Below are 18,126 nucleotides of genomic sequence, written 5' to 3' on the forward strand. Positions count from 1 at the left end.
TCTTCATGTCATGACCTTAGTACACGGGTTCCCAAACAAACCAAGCCAGCTTTACATATATTGGACTAAACAACAATATTTTTATAGTGTAAATCATCAGCCAGGCCAGATAATATAGGTAAACACTTCTGCATGGTTTCAGACTGCGTTGGTTGTAATGGGAGAACTAAGTTATTCACTGGGTTGCTGCGAAGTATCTTTTTGTTCTTCAACATTTGTTTATAATTCTTTGTCAGCCATTTTATCACCTCCTCATTCTATAAGTTTGTATCCAAACATCTCCTGGATTCACAAAAATGTTGGTGAAACCTTCATAAGTGCTGCATTACATTCAAACAAGACAAACGAGAAGCTAGACACAAAAAGCTGGAGTAACTCAGCAGGACAGGCAGCATTTCTGGAGAGAAGGAATGCTCCAGAGATGCTGCCTGTCCCACTGAGTTACTCCAGCTTTTTGTGTCTATCTTTGGTGTAGACCAGCATCTGCAGTTCCTTCCTACATATGACAAACACGTTTATAACATTTGGACAAGTTGTATGCGTCTGGAAGCAAAATACCTGGGACAAGAGTGTAGAAAGCCATTTTACGGAATTTCTTCCTTAAGAATTATATCCCACTTATTACTCCATAGGTCAGTGTGCATGGTCTATTCCCTGCAGTTCTTTTCTTTCAGGTTCTTAACATTGAAACAATTTTTCATATTCCATGGGAAGAAGGGATCATTATTTCCATGCACCTGCTGCCCTTGTTCTTCTGGATTATGGAGATTGCAGCGTGACGTTTATCAAAGAGGCTGTGATGAGTTAATTCACTGAACGGTGTTGAAGGACTGTCTTGTCAAATTAGTCGCATTTCTTCTTGCACTATTCCAGCAGCTCACACCATCACTTATTTGGTGGCAGCCCACAGGTTTACCTGAATAATTCTCACAGCTTATTATGATGGCATAAGAACTTCTGATCTCCACCTGATGTAGGATCGTAAACAATATCATTATACCACTCCTGCGGATATGGTTTTTTTTTTGTACAGGAAGTTCTCAAGCCTTCTCTTTTATCTAGAATTTAGCAGAAAGTGAATATTTTTTTTCACAGTTCAACATCTTCAGTCTTTGCAGTAACTTGGTTGTTTGAATGAAGTTAACCTGTAATCATAAACGTTATCTGATGTAGTTAAAGCCGCTGACTCTGCTTGATCTGCTGAGTTCCTCCAGCAACTTGTTTTTTACTTTGATTTGAGAAATTTTGTTTGACGCAAGAATTGCAAAGGCTTCTGTGACCATTATCAGATTTCAAAGGCACTTCAGATCTAATTTTGTTTTTAACAGATTGAACATGTTTAATTTATTGAAGTCAAAATTCCAGTTGTTAATCATTGTGCAATGTCCAGGAAATATCTTGTTAGAACATTCAAAGACAATGTTTTTTTTGCCCCTAATGAGAGAAAACTGTCAGGTAGATAATTATTAAAGCTCTTGGAATGTTACCAAAATGAACCAAAGGAAAAATATAATGTTGGAGGCACTATTGGGAAAATGGGACAAATTCTGTCTGTTTTGCCTTGTACGGGTCTCATGCTCCTTACTAAGATCACTTCGGAACAACCTTCACCACACAGGTACACAAAATTGCTGGGGAAACTCAGCGGGTGCAGCAGCATCTATGGAGCGAAGGAAATAGGCGACGTTTCGGGCCGAAACGTCGCCTATTTCCTTCGCTCCATAGATGCTGCTGCACCCGCTGAGTTTCCCCAGCAATTTTGTGTACCTTCGATATTCCAGCATCTGCAGTTCCCTTTTGAACACTTCACCACACAAGTGATCACCGGAGAACACATTTGATGAAGTGTTATAGCACAAGATTAGGCCTCACAGCATCAGTTTAGTTTAGTTTAGAGATTCAGTGTGGAAACAGGCCTTCGACCCACCGAGTCCACACTGACCACCAATCCATGCACATTAACACTACCCTACATACACTAGGGACAATTTACATTTATACCAAGCCAATTAACCTACGAACCTGTATGTCTTTGGAGAGTGGGAGGAAACCGAAGATATCGGAGAAAACCCATGCAGGTCATGGTGAGAATGTGCAAACTCCGTACGGACAAAGACCCGCGGCCAGGATCGATCCCGGTCTCTAGCGCTATAAGGCAGTAGCTCTACCACTTCGCACCGTACTGCATAACAATATTGTTAATAAGGTTACTATAAACCTTAAACCTATGTCCTCTAGCCCTCGATTCACCTACTCTGGGCAGTGTGAACAAAGTGGATGTGTAGATGGTGCTGAACTCTTGAGTCTTGTTGCAGCTGCAGCCAGTGAGGCTTTAATGTGATCATTCCATGTGTAGGAAGGGACTGCAGATGCTGGTTTAAACCGAAGATAGACACAAAAAGCTGGAGTACAAAAAGACCGGGTCTGAAGAAGGGTCTCGACCCGAAACGTCACCCATTCCTTCTCTCCAGAGATGTTGCCAGTCCCGCTGAGTTACTCCAGCTTTTTGTGTCTACCGATGATTATTCCATCACTTTTCTGACTATCCTTGCGAGGCCTTGTGGAGACAGAAGCTGCGCCAACATAACCGTGACTGCACTAATAAAGCTGTGAATAGCTCCGGGAAATCCCGGGGCTGTGAACAGAGCTCTTTATTGCTGGTTCCTCTCAAACACTCTCCTACGGCAGCCAATATCTCTGGCCCATCTCACTCTGCTGAGTCTCTTGCCCAGGGAAGGTGAATCGAGGACCAGGGGATATAAGTTTAAGGTGAAGGGGAAAAGATTTAACAGGAATCTGAGGGGTAACTTTTTCACACAAAGGGTGGTGGGTGTATGGAACAAGCTGCCAGAGGAGGTAGTTGAGACTGGGACTATCCCAACAATTAAGAAACAATTAGACAGGCACATGGATAATTAATGGAGGGATATGGACCAAACGCGGGCAGGTGGGACTAGTGTAGCTGGGACATGTTGGCCGGTGTGTGCAAGTTGGGCTGAAGGGCCCGTTTCCACACTGTATGACTATGAATCCATGACCTCTAGATTCTATTACTCACCAAGACAAGGACAATTTCTGGAGGCCAATTAAATGCAAGATCCCACATACTGGGGGGAAACCCATGCGGTCACGGGGGAAACATGCAAACTCCATATGGACAGCATCCAAGGTCAGGATTGAACCTGTGTCACTGGTAGTAGCACTATCCACGGTGGCTCTTTTCAGCTTAAGCTTCAGGAATTATTATACCTGATTTACAAAGTCGTTTACGCCGTGTGGAATAAAACCGCGAAACATCTTTGGTGTTGCTCGATTTCACAGTGGCTTCATGACAGGGACAAATCATGACCCACACCATTTAAAGGCAATAAAATGTAGCCAAAGATCCATTGAAATATGGGATCACAAAGTGGAACCCATGGCAAGGTAACAATTGCCTTGAAAGAGAATGTTTTAGTAAGGAAACTCTGTCGGTGCAAAATTTAAATGAGTCTTCGGAAAAGCAATCGAGAGTAGCAGCGTTGTGTAACTCCTCAAAATAAACCATCAGACAACACAGAGAAGTGAGCCAAGTTCTCGGTGGAATTCATTTACTAAACATAAAGGACCTCAAGGGTTTGGAGATGAACAGCACAATCAGCCTGAGTGACGATGCCTGTCATTGTAGCTCTCGCTGACTGCCCTCCCTTTACTGTGGGCATGCAGTGTGTGACAACTAATCTGTGATACAAGCTGTGAGAGTCAGCATGAAGCCATCCCAACTCACAGTGTCACACTCACTTGGAAACATCAGACCATTTTGAGGTCAAGCGCTCTCTTTAAGAATACGGAATTCGAGCAGGGGCATGAGTGTTAATCAAAAGGGGACGAGCAGTGACGTCTTTGCAACTTGCTAAAAATAAAAGTCTTTCAACTCGGGACCCAAAAACAAGAGTTCTGCCTATTGAATATGAATGTTGGCTCACTTGGACACGTTATTTAAAAATGCTGGTTTGTTAAAATGTGTTCTTGGGAAGTGGGTGACAATCACAAGGCCAGTCCAAGGTTGCCTGTGGCAGCTGAATCAACCATGTAACAAAATATCTGGCCTGGATAGAGTGAATGTGGAGAGGATGCTTCCACTAGTGGGAGTCTAGAACCAGAGGCCCTAGCCTCAATAAAAGGATGTACCTTTAGAAAGGAGGTGAGGAGGAATTTATTCAGTTAGAGGGTGGTGAATCTGTGGAATTAATTGCCACAGATGGCTGTGGCGGTCAAGTCAATAGATATTTTAAGGCAGAGATTATACCATTTTTGATTAGTAAGGGTATCAAGGGTTATGGGGTGAAAGCAGGAGAATGGGGTTGAGAGGGCATGATACATCAGCAATGATTGAATGGCAGAGTAGACTTGATGGGCCAAATGGCCTTATTCTGCTCTAAGAAGCTATGAAGTATCAGAGTTAAGTGTAGATTTATTTTCTGTAGAGCATTGGACAATCGGGTTTTTTACAAGACATTTTCCAATTCTCACCACACATTGCTAAATTCATGTTGTGTGCCATAGGACATGAAATGCCATGGCCTCTGCACTTCCTGGCCAGTGCAATAATCAGAAGTCCATAACTTCCTTGAGTGACCATAATCAGGGAGGTACAGTTAATATTTACAATCTCACTGCTCTGCCTCCAGCGTCCCAGATTATAGATTCATAGAGTCGCTGTACATAGAAGCAGGCCTGATAAGTCCATGCCTGACGCAAGGTATCCAACTGCACTAAACCCATTTACCAGCACTTGGCCTTCCTATGCCTTAGCAAATCAAGTGGTGGACAAGATACCTTTCAGATGCTGTGAGAGTCTTTGCTTCCACCATCCCCTCAGGCAGTGAGGTCCAGATTTGAACCATATGATAAAAATTCTTCCCTGTAAATCTGTTATCTCCTGGCTCTAGTTTTAGATGCAAGTGGTGTTCTGTTTTCAACAATATACAATGTATTTGAACCTTTAACTTTTTTTAAAAAGACACAAAGTGCTGTAATGTCGTCGGGATCGATCCCTGGTCTCTGGCGTTGCAAGTGCTGTAAGGCAGCAACTCTACCACTGCACCATTATGCGATTGATATAATTTACTTCGGAGTCACGTGAGTGACTACATGAAGAACCCGTCCAGCACGCATGCGCGACATAACACTCCCACTCCAGTGCACTACAGCACTGGCCATCTCCCTTATCGAGGGATCGATGGCGACCAGGGCTGGGCTGGTCAAGAAGAGGGGTCACTGGCTGAACAACATTGGGAGTATGCTTGAGGTACAGGATCAGGAAGAGCCGCTGGGTGTGGCCGCTATGTGGCTCCACCACTAGCGAGATGGCTTTTCAGTCTCAACTGACGACCAGCTTACTACCTGTTCTTTTCAAAAAACCTCTCCAAGACAGGTAGTGTTGTGTCTTCGGGTTTGATATCCTGATAATAACGACACAATTCAGGTTGTTTCAGTTGCCTTAATTTACTCCTTTCTTCAGCTCCTTTGTCTGTGTGGCGTAGTGATACTGAAAGTGCTTACATACCTAATCACAGTGTGTGTGTGTGTGGTGAGTGTGCCTGATACAAAGTAGTGCAGGAGGTTGGGACTGCTACAATGAATATGTAGCATATGTAACATCCCCCCTTCTCAAAAGAAAGGAACAAAAATTAGTGACACTAGAGGATTGCCAGAGCGAGGGTGGCAATCCTGTAGCAGATACCGTGGGATTATTCTGCCCACATTCATGGCATTCTGCTTTCTACTATACTACACAACAAAATATATAATGGCAGCTTGTTTTCTTTCAGGTAGTGCGTAGCCAGTCAAGAGTCATGTCTTGGCGTGACTTGTCCCTTCCAGTGCTAGCGATAACGCGCTGGGGGTAAGATGTTGCTCCTGGATCTAGTAGATCTGGTTGTTGCCTGCAGTGTTGCACTCGATGTATTGGTAACTTGTTGAGTTGTTTCCTGGCCATTGGTTGGTGCTGGTTGACTATATGACTCACTGGTAGCAGTTTGTGAGAATGTGTTGTCATCAATGGCAGGTGTTGCTGCTGCTGTGGGTGGTGTCCTAGGAGTTGCTGGTGTTGTCTTTGAAGTTGCAGGTGTTGACATTTCAGGTGTCGGGCGGATGTGAATTCTGTTTCGTCTCAACTGCCTGCCCGGTTCTGTCTCTATGATATATGATTTTGGGGTTCCAGCCCTGCTGGTGATTTGTGCTGGGGTCCATTTCTTTGTTGTTGGATCCTGAGCATGTACGTTTTGGCCTTGAAATAGTTCAGGCAAGTACTGTTCATTTTTGTTGTATTGTTTCAGCCCCTCCTCCTGGGCAGCTGCCAATTTTGCCCTTGTTTCTTCTTGGTCGATAGGGGGTTGGATTTTGCTTGGCAGGGTGGTTTTGTATTTCCTGCCATTTAGCATTTCTGCAGGAGACTTCATGTCAGCCTTTAGTGGAGTTGCCCGTAAGGATAAAAGTGCCAGGTTTGGATCCTCCTTTGCCTCTCGGCATTTTATTAGTGTTTTCTTGGCTGTCTGTACTTGCCTTTCAATAAACCCATGGCCCTTTGGGTAATGTGGTGAAGATGTTGTGATTTTGAACCCGTATTCGGTGGCCAGCTCTCTGAATTCCCGAGATGTGAATTGGGTTCCATTGTCACATACGATCTGCTCAGGTATTCCTTGCTCTGCAAACAACCCTCTAACAATTGACACAATTGTTTTAGCTTTCAAGTCCTTTATGTTTCTCACAAATGGGAATTTGGAGTAGTAGCAGGCCATAATCAAATACCATTGCTGGTTCTCTGTGAACAGGTCTGCTCCGATGGTTTGCCATGGCCGGCTTGGGATATCACTGGGTGTCATTTCCTCCTTCTGTTGTGAATTCCTGTATTTTTGGCATATGTGGCATGTAGATACCAGCTTTTCTATGTCCTTGTACATGCCTATCCAGTACACAGCGGATTTAGCACGGAGTCTGCACTTTTCCATTCCTAAGTGTCCCTGGTGGATCTTTTCGAGGATTTCTTTTTTCATGGACTTGGGTATGATGATTCGTGATCCGGCCATCAGGACTCCATTCTCTACCGAAATATCATCACGGATGGTCCAGTATTCGCGGAGGATAGGCTGAACTTGTTGTCTCTTTTCTGGCCACCCCTGTATTACCATTTGGGTGAGGAGCTGGAGTTCTTCATCTCTGGCTGTTTCCTCTTTGATCTGTTCCAGCTTCACGCTTGTCACACTCACAATGTGGTGGATCTTTATGCTCAGCCCTTCCATCTCTTGTTTGTCATGTGTTGATAGTCTGGATAGGGCGTCAGCTAGCAGCAGGTCTTTTCCTGGCTTGTATCTGATGTTGTAGTCGTAGCTCTGTAGCCTCAGTAATAGTCTCTGTAGTCTGGCTGGTGCTTTGGTGAGGTTTTTTTTTCCGATTTGTTCTAGAGGGCGGTGGTCTGTTTCGATGTCGAAATACCTTCCATATAGGTAAGTGTGAAATTTCTCGCAGCCATAGACTACTGCTAAGAGTTCTCTCTCTATGTTTGCGTACCTTGATTCTGTAGGAGTGAGTGCTTTGGATGCATACGCAATAGGTCGGCCATTTTGTATCAGTACTGCTCCAACTCCTCTCATGGAGGCATCAACTTGGAGTGTTACAGGTTTCTGTCTGTCATAGTACTGCAGGATCGTTTCTTTGCTGATGAGTTGTTTTAATTTCCCAAAATCTTGGCTATGTGAAGCACACCAATCAAATTCAGCGTCGTCTTTCATCAATTCACGGAGATTTGCTGTGTGATTAGCAAGCTTAGGTATGAAGACTCCCATGTATTGTATGAGCCCTAGGAAACTTCTTAGCTGTTTCTTGTCTTTGGGTTCCTCCATGTGGTTGATAGCATCCACTTTTGTAGGGTCCGGTTTCACTCCTTCTGCAGAGTAAATCAGTCCAAAGAATTTGCACTCCCTTTCTTTGATTATGCATTTGTCTGCATTGAGCTTTATGCCGGCTCTTCGAGTTTTTTCCATAGCCTCATGGAGGTTGTAATCATGCGTGTTTTCATCTCTGCCGTATACTTGGATATCATCTGCTATCCCGATTGCCCCTTTACAGCCTTTGTATGTTTCATCTATTTTCCGCTGGAAGACATCTTGACTCACCTTCAGCCCGAATGGGAGCCTGTTGAATCTGAATCTGCCAAATGGCGTGTTGAAAGTGGTGAGCATTGATGACTTCCGGTCTATTTTGATGTTCCAATATCCATTGCTAGCATCCAGCTTGCTGAACACCTTGGAACCGGCCAGTGCTGGTGTGATCTCTTCAAGGGTTGGAGTTGGATAATGGTCGCGCTTCAATGCATTGTTCAGATCCCTGGGATCAAGGCATATCCTTAGTTTTCCGTTTGGCTTTTCTTTGATAACAATTGAATTTACCCAATCAGTTGGTTTAGTTATTGCTGTGATGATGCCCTTTTCTTCCATTTCGTTTAGTTGTTCCCTTAGCCTCTCTTTCAGTTCAAGGGGAACACGGCGGGGTGGGTGGATCACTGGCTTCACACTGGGGTCTACTGTGATATGGTATTCGTATTCCTCAAAACAACCAACGGTATCGTCAAAACACTCTGGGTACATGTCCATCAATTCTTCTTTGTTCCTGATGGGCGGCCGGTTTTTGATGGGTATGTTTCTGTCAATTCTGCAGGAGTTTGTCTTGATTTCATGGTTGATTGACACAATCTTCAGTCTTTGGCATGTGTCCAGGCCGAGAATAGCAGGTCCTTTCGATTTAGTGATGTAGAAGGGGCATTTCACTTCTTTCCCTTTGTATGTTCCTGCTATGATTGTTTTGCCTAGCTGTGGGATTATGGAACCTCCGTATGCAGCTAGGACTACATCGCTACTTCTAAGGATTCCTTTCCTGACGCTGCCATCTTTTGTCATGTGTTCAGGGAATATCTTTCCATAAAGATTGACTGGTAAGATATTGCTCTGGGCTCCAGTATCAATTTTGAGCCTTAGATTAATCGTTGTTCTTTTCTTTCCCACTTTTTTCTGTAGTTGTATTATAGTATATGCTTCATCTCTGTTGCTATGTGGTTTGTTGTTTCCCATTTCGTGGACGTCAATGGTCCCAACGGAAAGGAATTCTTTCTCAGAGGTATCTGAGGTTATCTCCTCTTCCTGTTGGACGTGTGCGTGTATTTGTTTCCTTCTCGTATTTCTATCGTTCTTTGACCATTGCTGCTTTGGCTTGGTGCTGTATGATTTTGTTGACCTACACCTTTTTTTCCAGTGGTTAGGCCTCCCACAGGAGTTGCAGGTAGTCCCGTATGCTGGGCACTCCCTGCGATCATCAAATGCATGCTCTGTACCGCAGTTCCAGCAGCTTCTTTGGCTTGCTTGTTTGTTTGCATGCCTAGAAAATGTCTGCTTTGGAGCCTTTAAGGTGGAGCCAGGGTCACGTTTTGAGAGAGCGTCTATATTCACTCTGGTGCTGCTCTGAGATGAGCCCACTTGAAGGCAGAGGGAGGACATTTGTTTCCTTGTGGCTTCGAAAGCTCTGGCAGCATCTACGGCGTCTTTTAGGTTGAGGGTGTCTTTCCCTATTAGGGACTTTTGGACCTCTTGGTGGGCGCACCCCCATATTAGCTGGTCGACAATTCTGTCATCTTCATCACCAAATCTGCATTTCTTGGCCACGTTCCTTAGTCTCGACAGGAAAGTGTCGGTTGTTTCTTGTGGGTCTTGTCTTAGCCCTTGGAACTCATACCGATGGATTCTGTGGTTTGATTTGGGCTCCATATGGTTCGCAAACCTTTCAAGGACTATTCCCGGATTATTGCAGTCGGGCTCTGTTAAGCTCCAACTGTTAAAAATGTCTAGACCCTTCTCCCCGAGCCATAGTAAAATATAACTGACCTTCTCTTCATCTGCAGTTCCTTTCAGGAAGCTTTTGAATGCCAGCTGGCTCTTTTGTTTGAATTTCTTGAACGCCTCCACCACATCTTCGGCGTCCCAGTTCATCGTAGGGTGGAGGCTCATTGCTGCTGTGGAGGCCGCCATCTTGTGTTGTTAGGCGGGTGCACAAAAAAAATCAATTTCTCTGCAGCCGCTGTTCCTAATTCACAATAGCGATTCACAATAGCGCGGTTTTTTACTCGAAAGTCACCGCTGCCACCATGTTGTGTCTTCGGGTTTGATATCCTGATAATAACGACACAATTCAGGTTGTTTCAGTTGCCTTAATTTACTCCTTTCTTCAGCTCCTTTGTCTGTGTGGCGTAGTGATACTGAAAGTGCTTACATACCTAATCACAGTGTGTGTGTGTGTGGTGAGTGTGCCTGATACAAAGTAGTGCAGGAGGTTGGGACTGCTACAATGAATATGTAGCATATGTAACAGGTAGTCATGAGGCGTTGGATTTCATCACGCCTCCCCTAAATTGCATTTACTCAAAGTGCCCACCATTATTGGGGGGTGCATTGAGCATAGATTTTTAAAATCCAAATATCTTAAATTGCAGGAGAATCACACCTGGGTTGGGAACATGAAGAACTATCACACTTGGTAGTTATATACCAAAAGTATTCAAGGATAAAAATTGAATTAAGAAACCCATCACTTCTCGGCCTTTTGGCTAAGGTCAAGTGTAGTATCTGTTCTTAGTTTAATATCTGATACGTCCCTTACCTAGGGACCATATATCACCAGTTCAGCATGCACCCCAAAGGGGTCTACCCTCCCACTAAAAAAGAACATGAGGGACTAGCTAACTGGAGAAGATATACTAGGGGTCATAAAGAAGCCTTATATGAACCTTTGGTACCAACAAACCCAAGATGGTGAATGTCGCACCATCATTGATATACTAGGGGTCATAAGAAGCCTAATATGAACCTTTGGTACCAAAAAACCCTAAGATGGTGAATGTCGCACCATCATTGACTTTACCACTTGAGTATTTTCACCAGGTTACACACTTAAGGAAAATTGTAACCAGTAACCATGGATTTCCTAGGATACTTTATGGTACACATCAACTTAAAAGATGCATACTATTCAGTACCCATTCATAAAATTTCGAAGATACCAATTTACCTGGATGGGGTAACTATGGCAGTATAAATTATTGACAATGGCTAATATGAGCCAAAACTGTTCCCAGATATTCAAACCAGCCCTGACACTATTAAGGATCATATCGTCATGGCATGTCTCTATGATATTAACGACAGACTAATCCATGGGAATAGCTAATCAACAGCATTAGCTACTAAAACTTATTTAGCCTGAGCCTGTCATTCTATCCAGTTAGATCTACGTTGACACCATCCACAACTATTGACTATCTGGTATTCAATTAACTCTATCCACTTGTCTATAACATTGCCATAAGGAGAGTCAGCATATGACACAACCTGTAACAATTAATGGTATCAATCAACCAACCATTCAACAAGTGGCTAGAGTAATTGGGAGTTAGTAGCAGCATTACCAGCTACTTAACTTGAACCTTTCCATTAGAGCTAAGGTGCTAATGTTTAAACTAAATACCCATACCCAGAACATGGTGGCAAATGGACTAATCTGGAGTCGTCATCACTATAGACACTGGGCGTAAAACCTAGTTGGAAATATTGAGTACGTTCTATTGGTAAAAGCATATTATTCAGTAGTGCACCATTTTGCATGTTTGTTTATAAATTAACAACATCACAGTGGTGGCATACACCAACCACTTGGGCAGAATAAATTGATATCGTGACAATTTATTTAACAATTGGTAACCGTATATCGTCAAATATATTCGACCATCAGCAAACTTACCTACCAGGTGAGCTAAATACTGTAAACAGACATATTAAACCAAAGTATTTGCTGAAATTACAAAGCAATATGGAACACCAGATATCGATTTCCCTGTATTTCAATTGAATCACCACGTACTGATGTATGTCGCATGAAACCAAACTTTGAGGCAGCGGCAATGAATACATTCCCGCTGAACTAGGGTGGGGGGGGGAATCTAATCTCTATGTTCTCCCCCCCCTTTTTTTCCTACCTCATCAGTCAGGTGCTACGGCCTCATCAGTCGGGTACTACGCAAACCTGCAGTCATGGTTCCCAGTGGTCCTCGACATGGTCATCAAAACCCTAATGATTTCCCAATAGCCCAGACTTATCAACTCACCCAGTTTCAGGCATAAGCCACCCATGCCACGATAAATTAAACTACTGGGTTGCAGATTTGAAAAGACCATTACTGGGCCTGGGTTGCAGAATTGGGAAGACCACTGCTGGGCCTGGATTGTCAGACAGCACTATCGACACGATGATAGCATCCCATCGCATATCCACTAGGGAACATACTTGGCGAACATCAAGAAGTGGGAAGATACTATTCAAATACAGGAACTACATATTCAACTACAACAAAACCTGTACTGGAGTTCCTGGCAAGTCTTCACCACAATGAAGGACTCAGCTACTGCGCCATCAACACAGCCAGAAGTGCTCTGTCAGCCTACTTAACTCGGGCACCAGGACAACAGGCCATAGGGTACCACCCGCTGGTGATCAAATTCAGGAGAGGCATATTCAACTCTAATCCCCCAGACCTAGGTACACCCAAATCTGGGATGTCAGTGTGGACCTGACATACCTTAGGGGATGGTCACCAGCCAGGTCCATCACCCTGGAACCGCCCACCCTGAAGACGGTCATGCTGATGGCCTTGTCTCAGCACAAAGAGTCCAGTTCCTCCATCTACTACGATTGGACAATATGGTTTACTAGACCGTGTAACATTTACCATTAGGGGCTGGTCAAACAGAGCAGACCAGGAACATCAGGTCTAGTCATGGAATTCCGGGCATACCCACCTGAACCACGGTTATGTGTCATGACCCACTTATTGAACTACATCGACACAATAAGTAATCCTCAAGGGAGAGAAAAAGCCTTATGGGTCAGCCACAAGAAACCTTATGGTTGGGTGACGAGCCAAACTATCTCAAGTGGCTCAAGCAGGTACTGGGAGTTGCTGGAGTACATACTAATGTGTATAAATCTTACTCCACCAGGGCAGCATCCACATCAGTGACTAAGAGGATGGACGTGGCTATGGACCACATCCTGGCTACAGCTGGGGTGGTCTAGGGAGTATACGTTCCAAACTTTTATAACAAGCCGCTGGCAGAACCTGTATCGTTTGCAAAAAAAGTATTAGAATCTGCAAAAAATATATAATTTAAGCCCGGGGGAGCATTTTGGTCTTGTTATTGTTAATAACACCATTATTGTTTTACAAACAGATTCATGGTTGATTACGATAACATACTTCCTCCCTCGAATGACTTCGGCAGCGAGTGAAGTATGAACTGTTACACGGTTTGAAATCACAGAGCTTTAAAATCTTCACGTAGTCACTCACGTGACTTCGAAGTAAAATAGTAAGATTAAACGAAACTTACCAGTTTGGAGTTTGATCTGTATTTTATGAGGAGTAACGATGAGGGATTACGTGCCCTCCGCTCCCACCCTCAATAATAGAGATCAAACTGGTATCTAAGCTCTCCTTTTCTTTACTATATTTATTTCAATTACTGTGTCTTTCTGTGATTCCACACCGCTGCTTTGAAGTATGTCACGCATGCGTGCTGGACGGGTTCTTCACGTAATCCCTCATCGTAACTCCTCATAAAATACAGATCAAACTTCAAACCGGTAAGTTCTCGTTTAATCTTACTATTTTTTGACATTTGCAACGTAAAGGATGGGCTACTGGGGTGTGAGAATGTCTTGAGAATAAGGTGTAGGCCATTTAGGACTGAGATGAGGAAAAACAATCCACCCAGAGAGTTGTGAATCTGTGGAATTCTCTGCCTCAGAAGGCAGTGGAGGCCAATTCACTGGATGTATTCAAGAGAGAGCTGGATATAACTCTTAGGAGCAGAAGAGCCATCAAGAACACCACAGAGGCAGCGGAGAAGGCCACGAGATGGCTCTGGATCAGGAGAGGAGGTCCAAGGGGAGGAGCGAATGCCACCTGAACACAAGTCGTGGTCTGATCAACCACAGCTGGGTCGCCTGGGTGAGGGTGTCTGATGTTGAAAGACCCGAAACACCCAATGACCCCAGGTTACATCACTGATGATGTGTTCAGGAGCATCAATAGATGTATTTTTATCAATCTTAGGGCTAATGGAATCAAGGGATATGGGGAGAAAGCAGGAACGGTGTACTGAATCTGGATGATCAGTCATGATCATATTGAATGGCGGTGCTGGCATATTGAATGGCGAATGGCCTACTCCTGCACCTATTTTCTATGTTTCTTTGTTACCACTGGGTAGATCAAGCCAGATAATATTTAATCTTTGAAGGAACAATGGGTGGAAACATGTGAAGAAGATGGGGGATAATGGGGACAGCTTGGACTAGAAGTATGATCGGCAGTGGGGAGGGATAAGAACCTGAGGGGTAACATTTTCACACAAAGAGTTGCACAGGAAACCCAAGTACTACATCGAGAAGGCCAACACCTAAAATCATGGGTCCCCTCTGACATTACCTTGTGTTTTGTGCTTGGGCTCTAATCACAGGATAAATTGGCCTCAGTGTCCCTCCCATTTGGTTTGAATGCTAATTTAACACGGTCTCTGGGTACAATGAATTCAATTATCCTCACGCTGACCTTAAGCTTTCTGAAATATAAATGGTTTATTAATGGTGCATTCTGGAATTGTAACAGAATGTTAATTTAGATATTGCATACTCACTGAACAAATAGAACTAATCTAAAAACTATTAAAGGTCAGATGCACACTGTAGAAAGCCGGAGTACTGGAGCATTGAAACAGCTCGATTTTAGTATCTTCTCTTATCCGCAGGAAATCCAGTCACCCATTAGAGTTGGGAGTTACCGGACACAACTGGGGTGGCTAATCTGGGGTGATATCATTGAAACACTCAAGAATCTTAATTGGCTTGGGAGGGTAGATGCAATGGTGATTGCTTCCCCCCTGGTTGGGTTAACTAGGACCAGTGGATGGTTATTCAGGACAGAGAAAATAAGTCTGAGGCTGGGTCTCGGACCGAAATGCCACCCATTCCTTCTATTCAGAGATGCTGCCAGTCCCCAGTAACTGAGTTACTCCAGCATTTTGTGTCTATCTTCAGGGAAAAGAAGAAATGACTTTACCCAGATGGTGCTCAACCTTTGGAATTCAACGTCCAACAAGGATGCGGAGGCCCAGTCACCGAGTACGTTCAAGGCAGCTACTGGTAATTTTCTTAGATGATGAGGAAATCGAGGGACAAGCAGGAAATTGGAGCCGAGGTGAATGATCAACCACGATCTTTTCAAATGTAGTTTAGTTTAGAGATAGTGTGGAAACAAGTTCTTCGGCCTACTGAGTCGTGCCGACCAACGATCACCCGTACACTGGTTCTATCCTACGCACTTGGGACAATTTACGGAAGCCAATTAATCTAGAAATCTACACGTCTTTGGAATGTGGGAGGAGACTGGAGCTCCTGGGGAAAAAAACACACGGTCAAGGGAAGAATGTACAAACTCCATCAGACACCACCCGTAATCAGGATCGAACCCTGCTCTCTGGCGTTGTAAGGCAGCAACTCTACCGCTGCGCCACAATAGCAGAACAGGTGTGAGGGTCCGTATCTGGCCTATTTCTCATTCTATTTCTTCTGTTTCTGTGTCTTTATGTTGCAGATCACTTGTTCCAAACATTAGTTGGTTTGCCAGTTCCTCTTGTTTCCCAATGCCATAGATTTTGAGAAACAAAATATGAGTAAAATCTATCCGTTCCTTGTTAGTATAGTGGATAGCATCCTTGCCTAACAAGCTGGGAGACTGGGGTTCAATTCCCTGATGGGGAGACGGATGACATTTGGCATGGATGAGCTGAGCTCAGTCAATGACAGAGTTTTACCTGGGTCTTACTCCCAGCATAGAGTTTCATTGCACCGTACTTTAATATATCATTAGCCATGCATAATTTTTATTAAAATAAAGCATGTGGAACTCTTTTTTAATTGAAAATGAATGAATGAAAGACAAATCTTTGGGAGTACGTTGAATGAATTAGCCTTAATTAAAAATAAATTCTTCTCCAAAAAAGGTATAGGTTTCAGGAGTGGAATTGGACAATGTGTGAATGTTCTGGAACATGCAAAGGCTGTGAAGGATGCTATGTAAATGGGAGCATGACCTTTCCGACTGTCTGCTTAATTCAGCTGCTATCAGTTCCTGCTTTCGTGTTGACGGGTCTCAAAGACCTCCATATAATCTCGGAATGTTCCTTCATGCAAGTCATGCATTCGCAAGTTTTCAGAATTTAATTTTAGAAGTTACGCAACAATCTTGTTTAACCACTTGAGATATTAATGAAGTAAAATCCCCATTGATTTGGGATAAAGTGTCGTCTACATATGTTTAAATAAGATAATGCTTTTCAAATCTTATCTGATTTAATTTAAATGCGCGTGCTCCTTTGCATTAAATTATTAGCAGCGAACATACGCTCAGAATTAGAAGCAGGGTAGACTGTAAGGCCCCTTCAGCCCATCCAATCAATATCACCTCCTGTTCAATTATCATATCCAACTATATTTTCATGCCCAAAATGTTATGAATGTCACCTTTAAATGTATTCATTGATTCATCATTTACCATCCTCTGGGGCTGAGAATTTCAAAGATTCACAACCCTTCGAAGGAGGGTCTGAACAGCAAAGTGACACAGCCAATAGAATTGTTGCTTCTGAACACGAGTGGCCCAGGTTCAGTCATGGCCTCTGGTGCTGCATGCGTGGAGTTTGCATGTTCTCCCTGTGATCTTGTGAGTTTGCTCTGGGTGCTGCGGTTTCCTCACCACATCCTAAAGACGTGCAAGCTTAATTGGCCACCATGAATTGCCCCTAGTGTGTAGATGAATGCCAGAATCTGGGGAGGAGTTGATGAAATTGTGTGGAGAATAAAATGGGATTAGTCTAGGAACAGAGTAAATGAGTTCTTGGTGGACTAAGGGGCCTGTTTCCATGCTGCATGATACTAGAACTAAAGACATTTCTCCTCACTTCACATCCAAATGGATACTCCCTCCTCAAGAGACCATGTCTGACAATCTGAAATCTTAATTTATTTTTCCATTCAGAATTTTTTTTAATTTCCAATTTTTATTTATTTAATGGTTGCATATAGTGTTATCTTTATGCAACATGCAAAATTAAGACTACCAACCCAAATGATAAGTGTAGTTCAAGGTTTACTAGATTAAAAAAAAAAATTTTGTTGAACTTATTTTCCCCCTTTCCCATTTCTGATAAATGGTCTTCAACCTGAAACAACAATGGTTTCTCTTTCCACTGGTGCTGCCTGACCTGCTGAATGTTTCCAGTATTTTCTGTTTTTATTTCAGATTTCCATCATCTGCCGTTGTTCGATTTTTCATATCCCGGTAAAAGTGCTGTAAAGTCCTGTAAGTTGCCTTACGATAAAAGGCAGGCTGGATGTATCCGCTGGAAGTAAGGAGAGTGAGAGGGACTTGAGTGAACTATATGAAACATGGATGGGTCGGGACAAGGCTGGTGATGGAGAGGATGTTTACTACAGAACGTGATGGGGGCCAAATTTCCAAATGTACTGCCTGAAGAAGGTGGTTTAAATTGTACTTGGGTGGATATACCCAAAGAATAGTGACATGTAGGGCTATTAACCTAAAATGAGGGGTAGTTCTGTTGTGGAATTATTTGCCAATCAGCATGATTGCGATGGGCTGAAAGGCCTGCTTCTATCTCATTGGTTTTCTATTATTTTATGATTCATGTTACGTAGTACTCTCCTTTTAAGAGGTACTGGTTGGGTTTAAATCAGAGCCAGCTGCATTGAAATTATGCTATCCACTTCTGAAATTGAGACTCACAGTCAGGATGATTAACAACAAAGTTAGCTCTGCTGTGCACTTCAACCCTGATAATGAACAGACAACGTGAATTTTGTGTGTGCCCGGCATTGGGTCAAACGGGTACTGATTAATTGTTATTGTAATTCCTTTGCAGATTTACCAGGGCTAGTCAATTTAGCCTCCGGTGGCTTCAGTGAAGG

The 18,126-nt window shown here is 43.4% G+C and overlaps 1 pseudogene; it reads left to right on the plus strand.

The window, feature by feature from the left end:
* Positions 1-10,613: 10,613 nt before the first annotated feature.
* Positions 10,614-10,724, plus strand: LOC116990671 (annotated as a pseudogene).
* The last annotated feature ends 7,402 nt before the right edge of the window (positions 10,725-18,126 follow it).

This window comes from Amblyraja radiata, chromosome 31 (genome assembly GCF_010909765.2).
Source record: "Amblyraja radiata isolate CabotCenter1 chromosome 31, sAmbRad1.1.pri, whole genome shotgun sequence".
Classification (NCBI taxonomy): Eukaryota; Metazoa; Chordata; class Chondrichthyes; order Rajiformes; family Rajidae; genus Amblyraja; species Amblyraja radiata.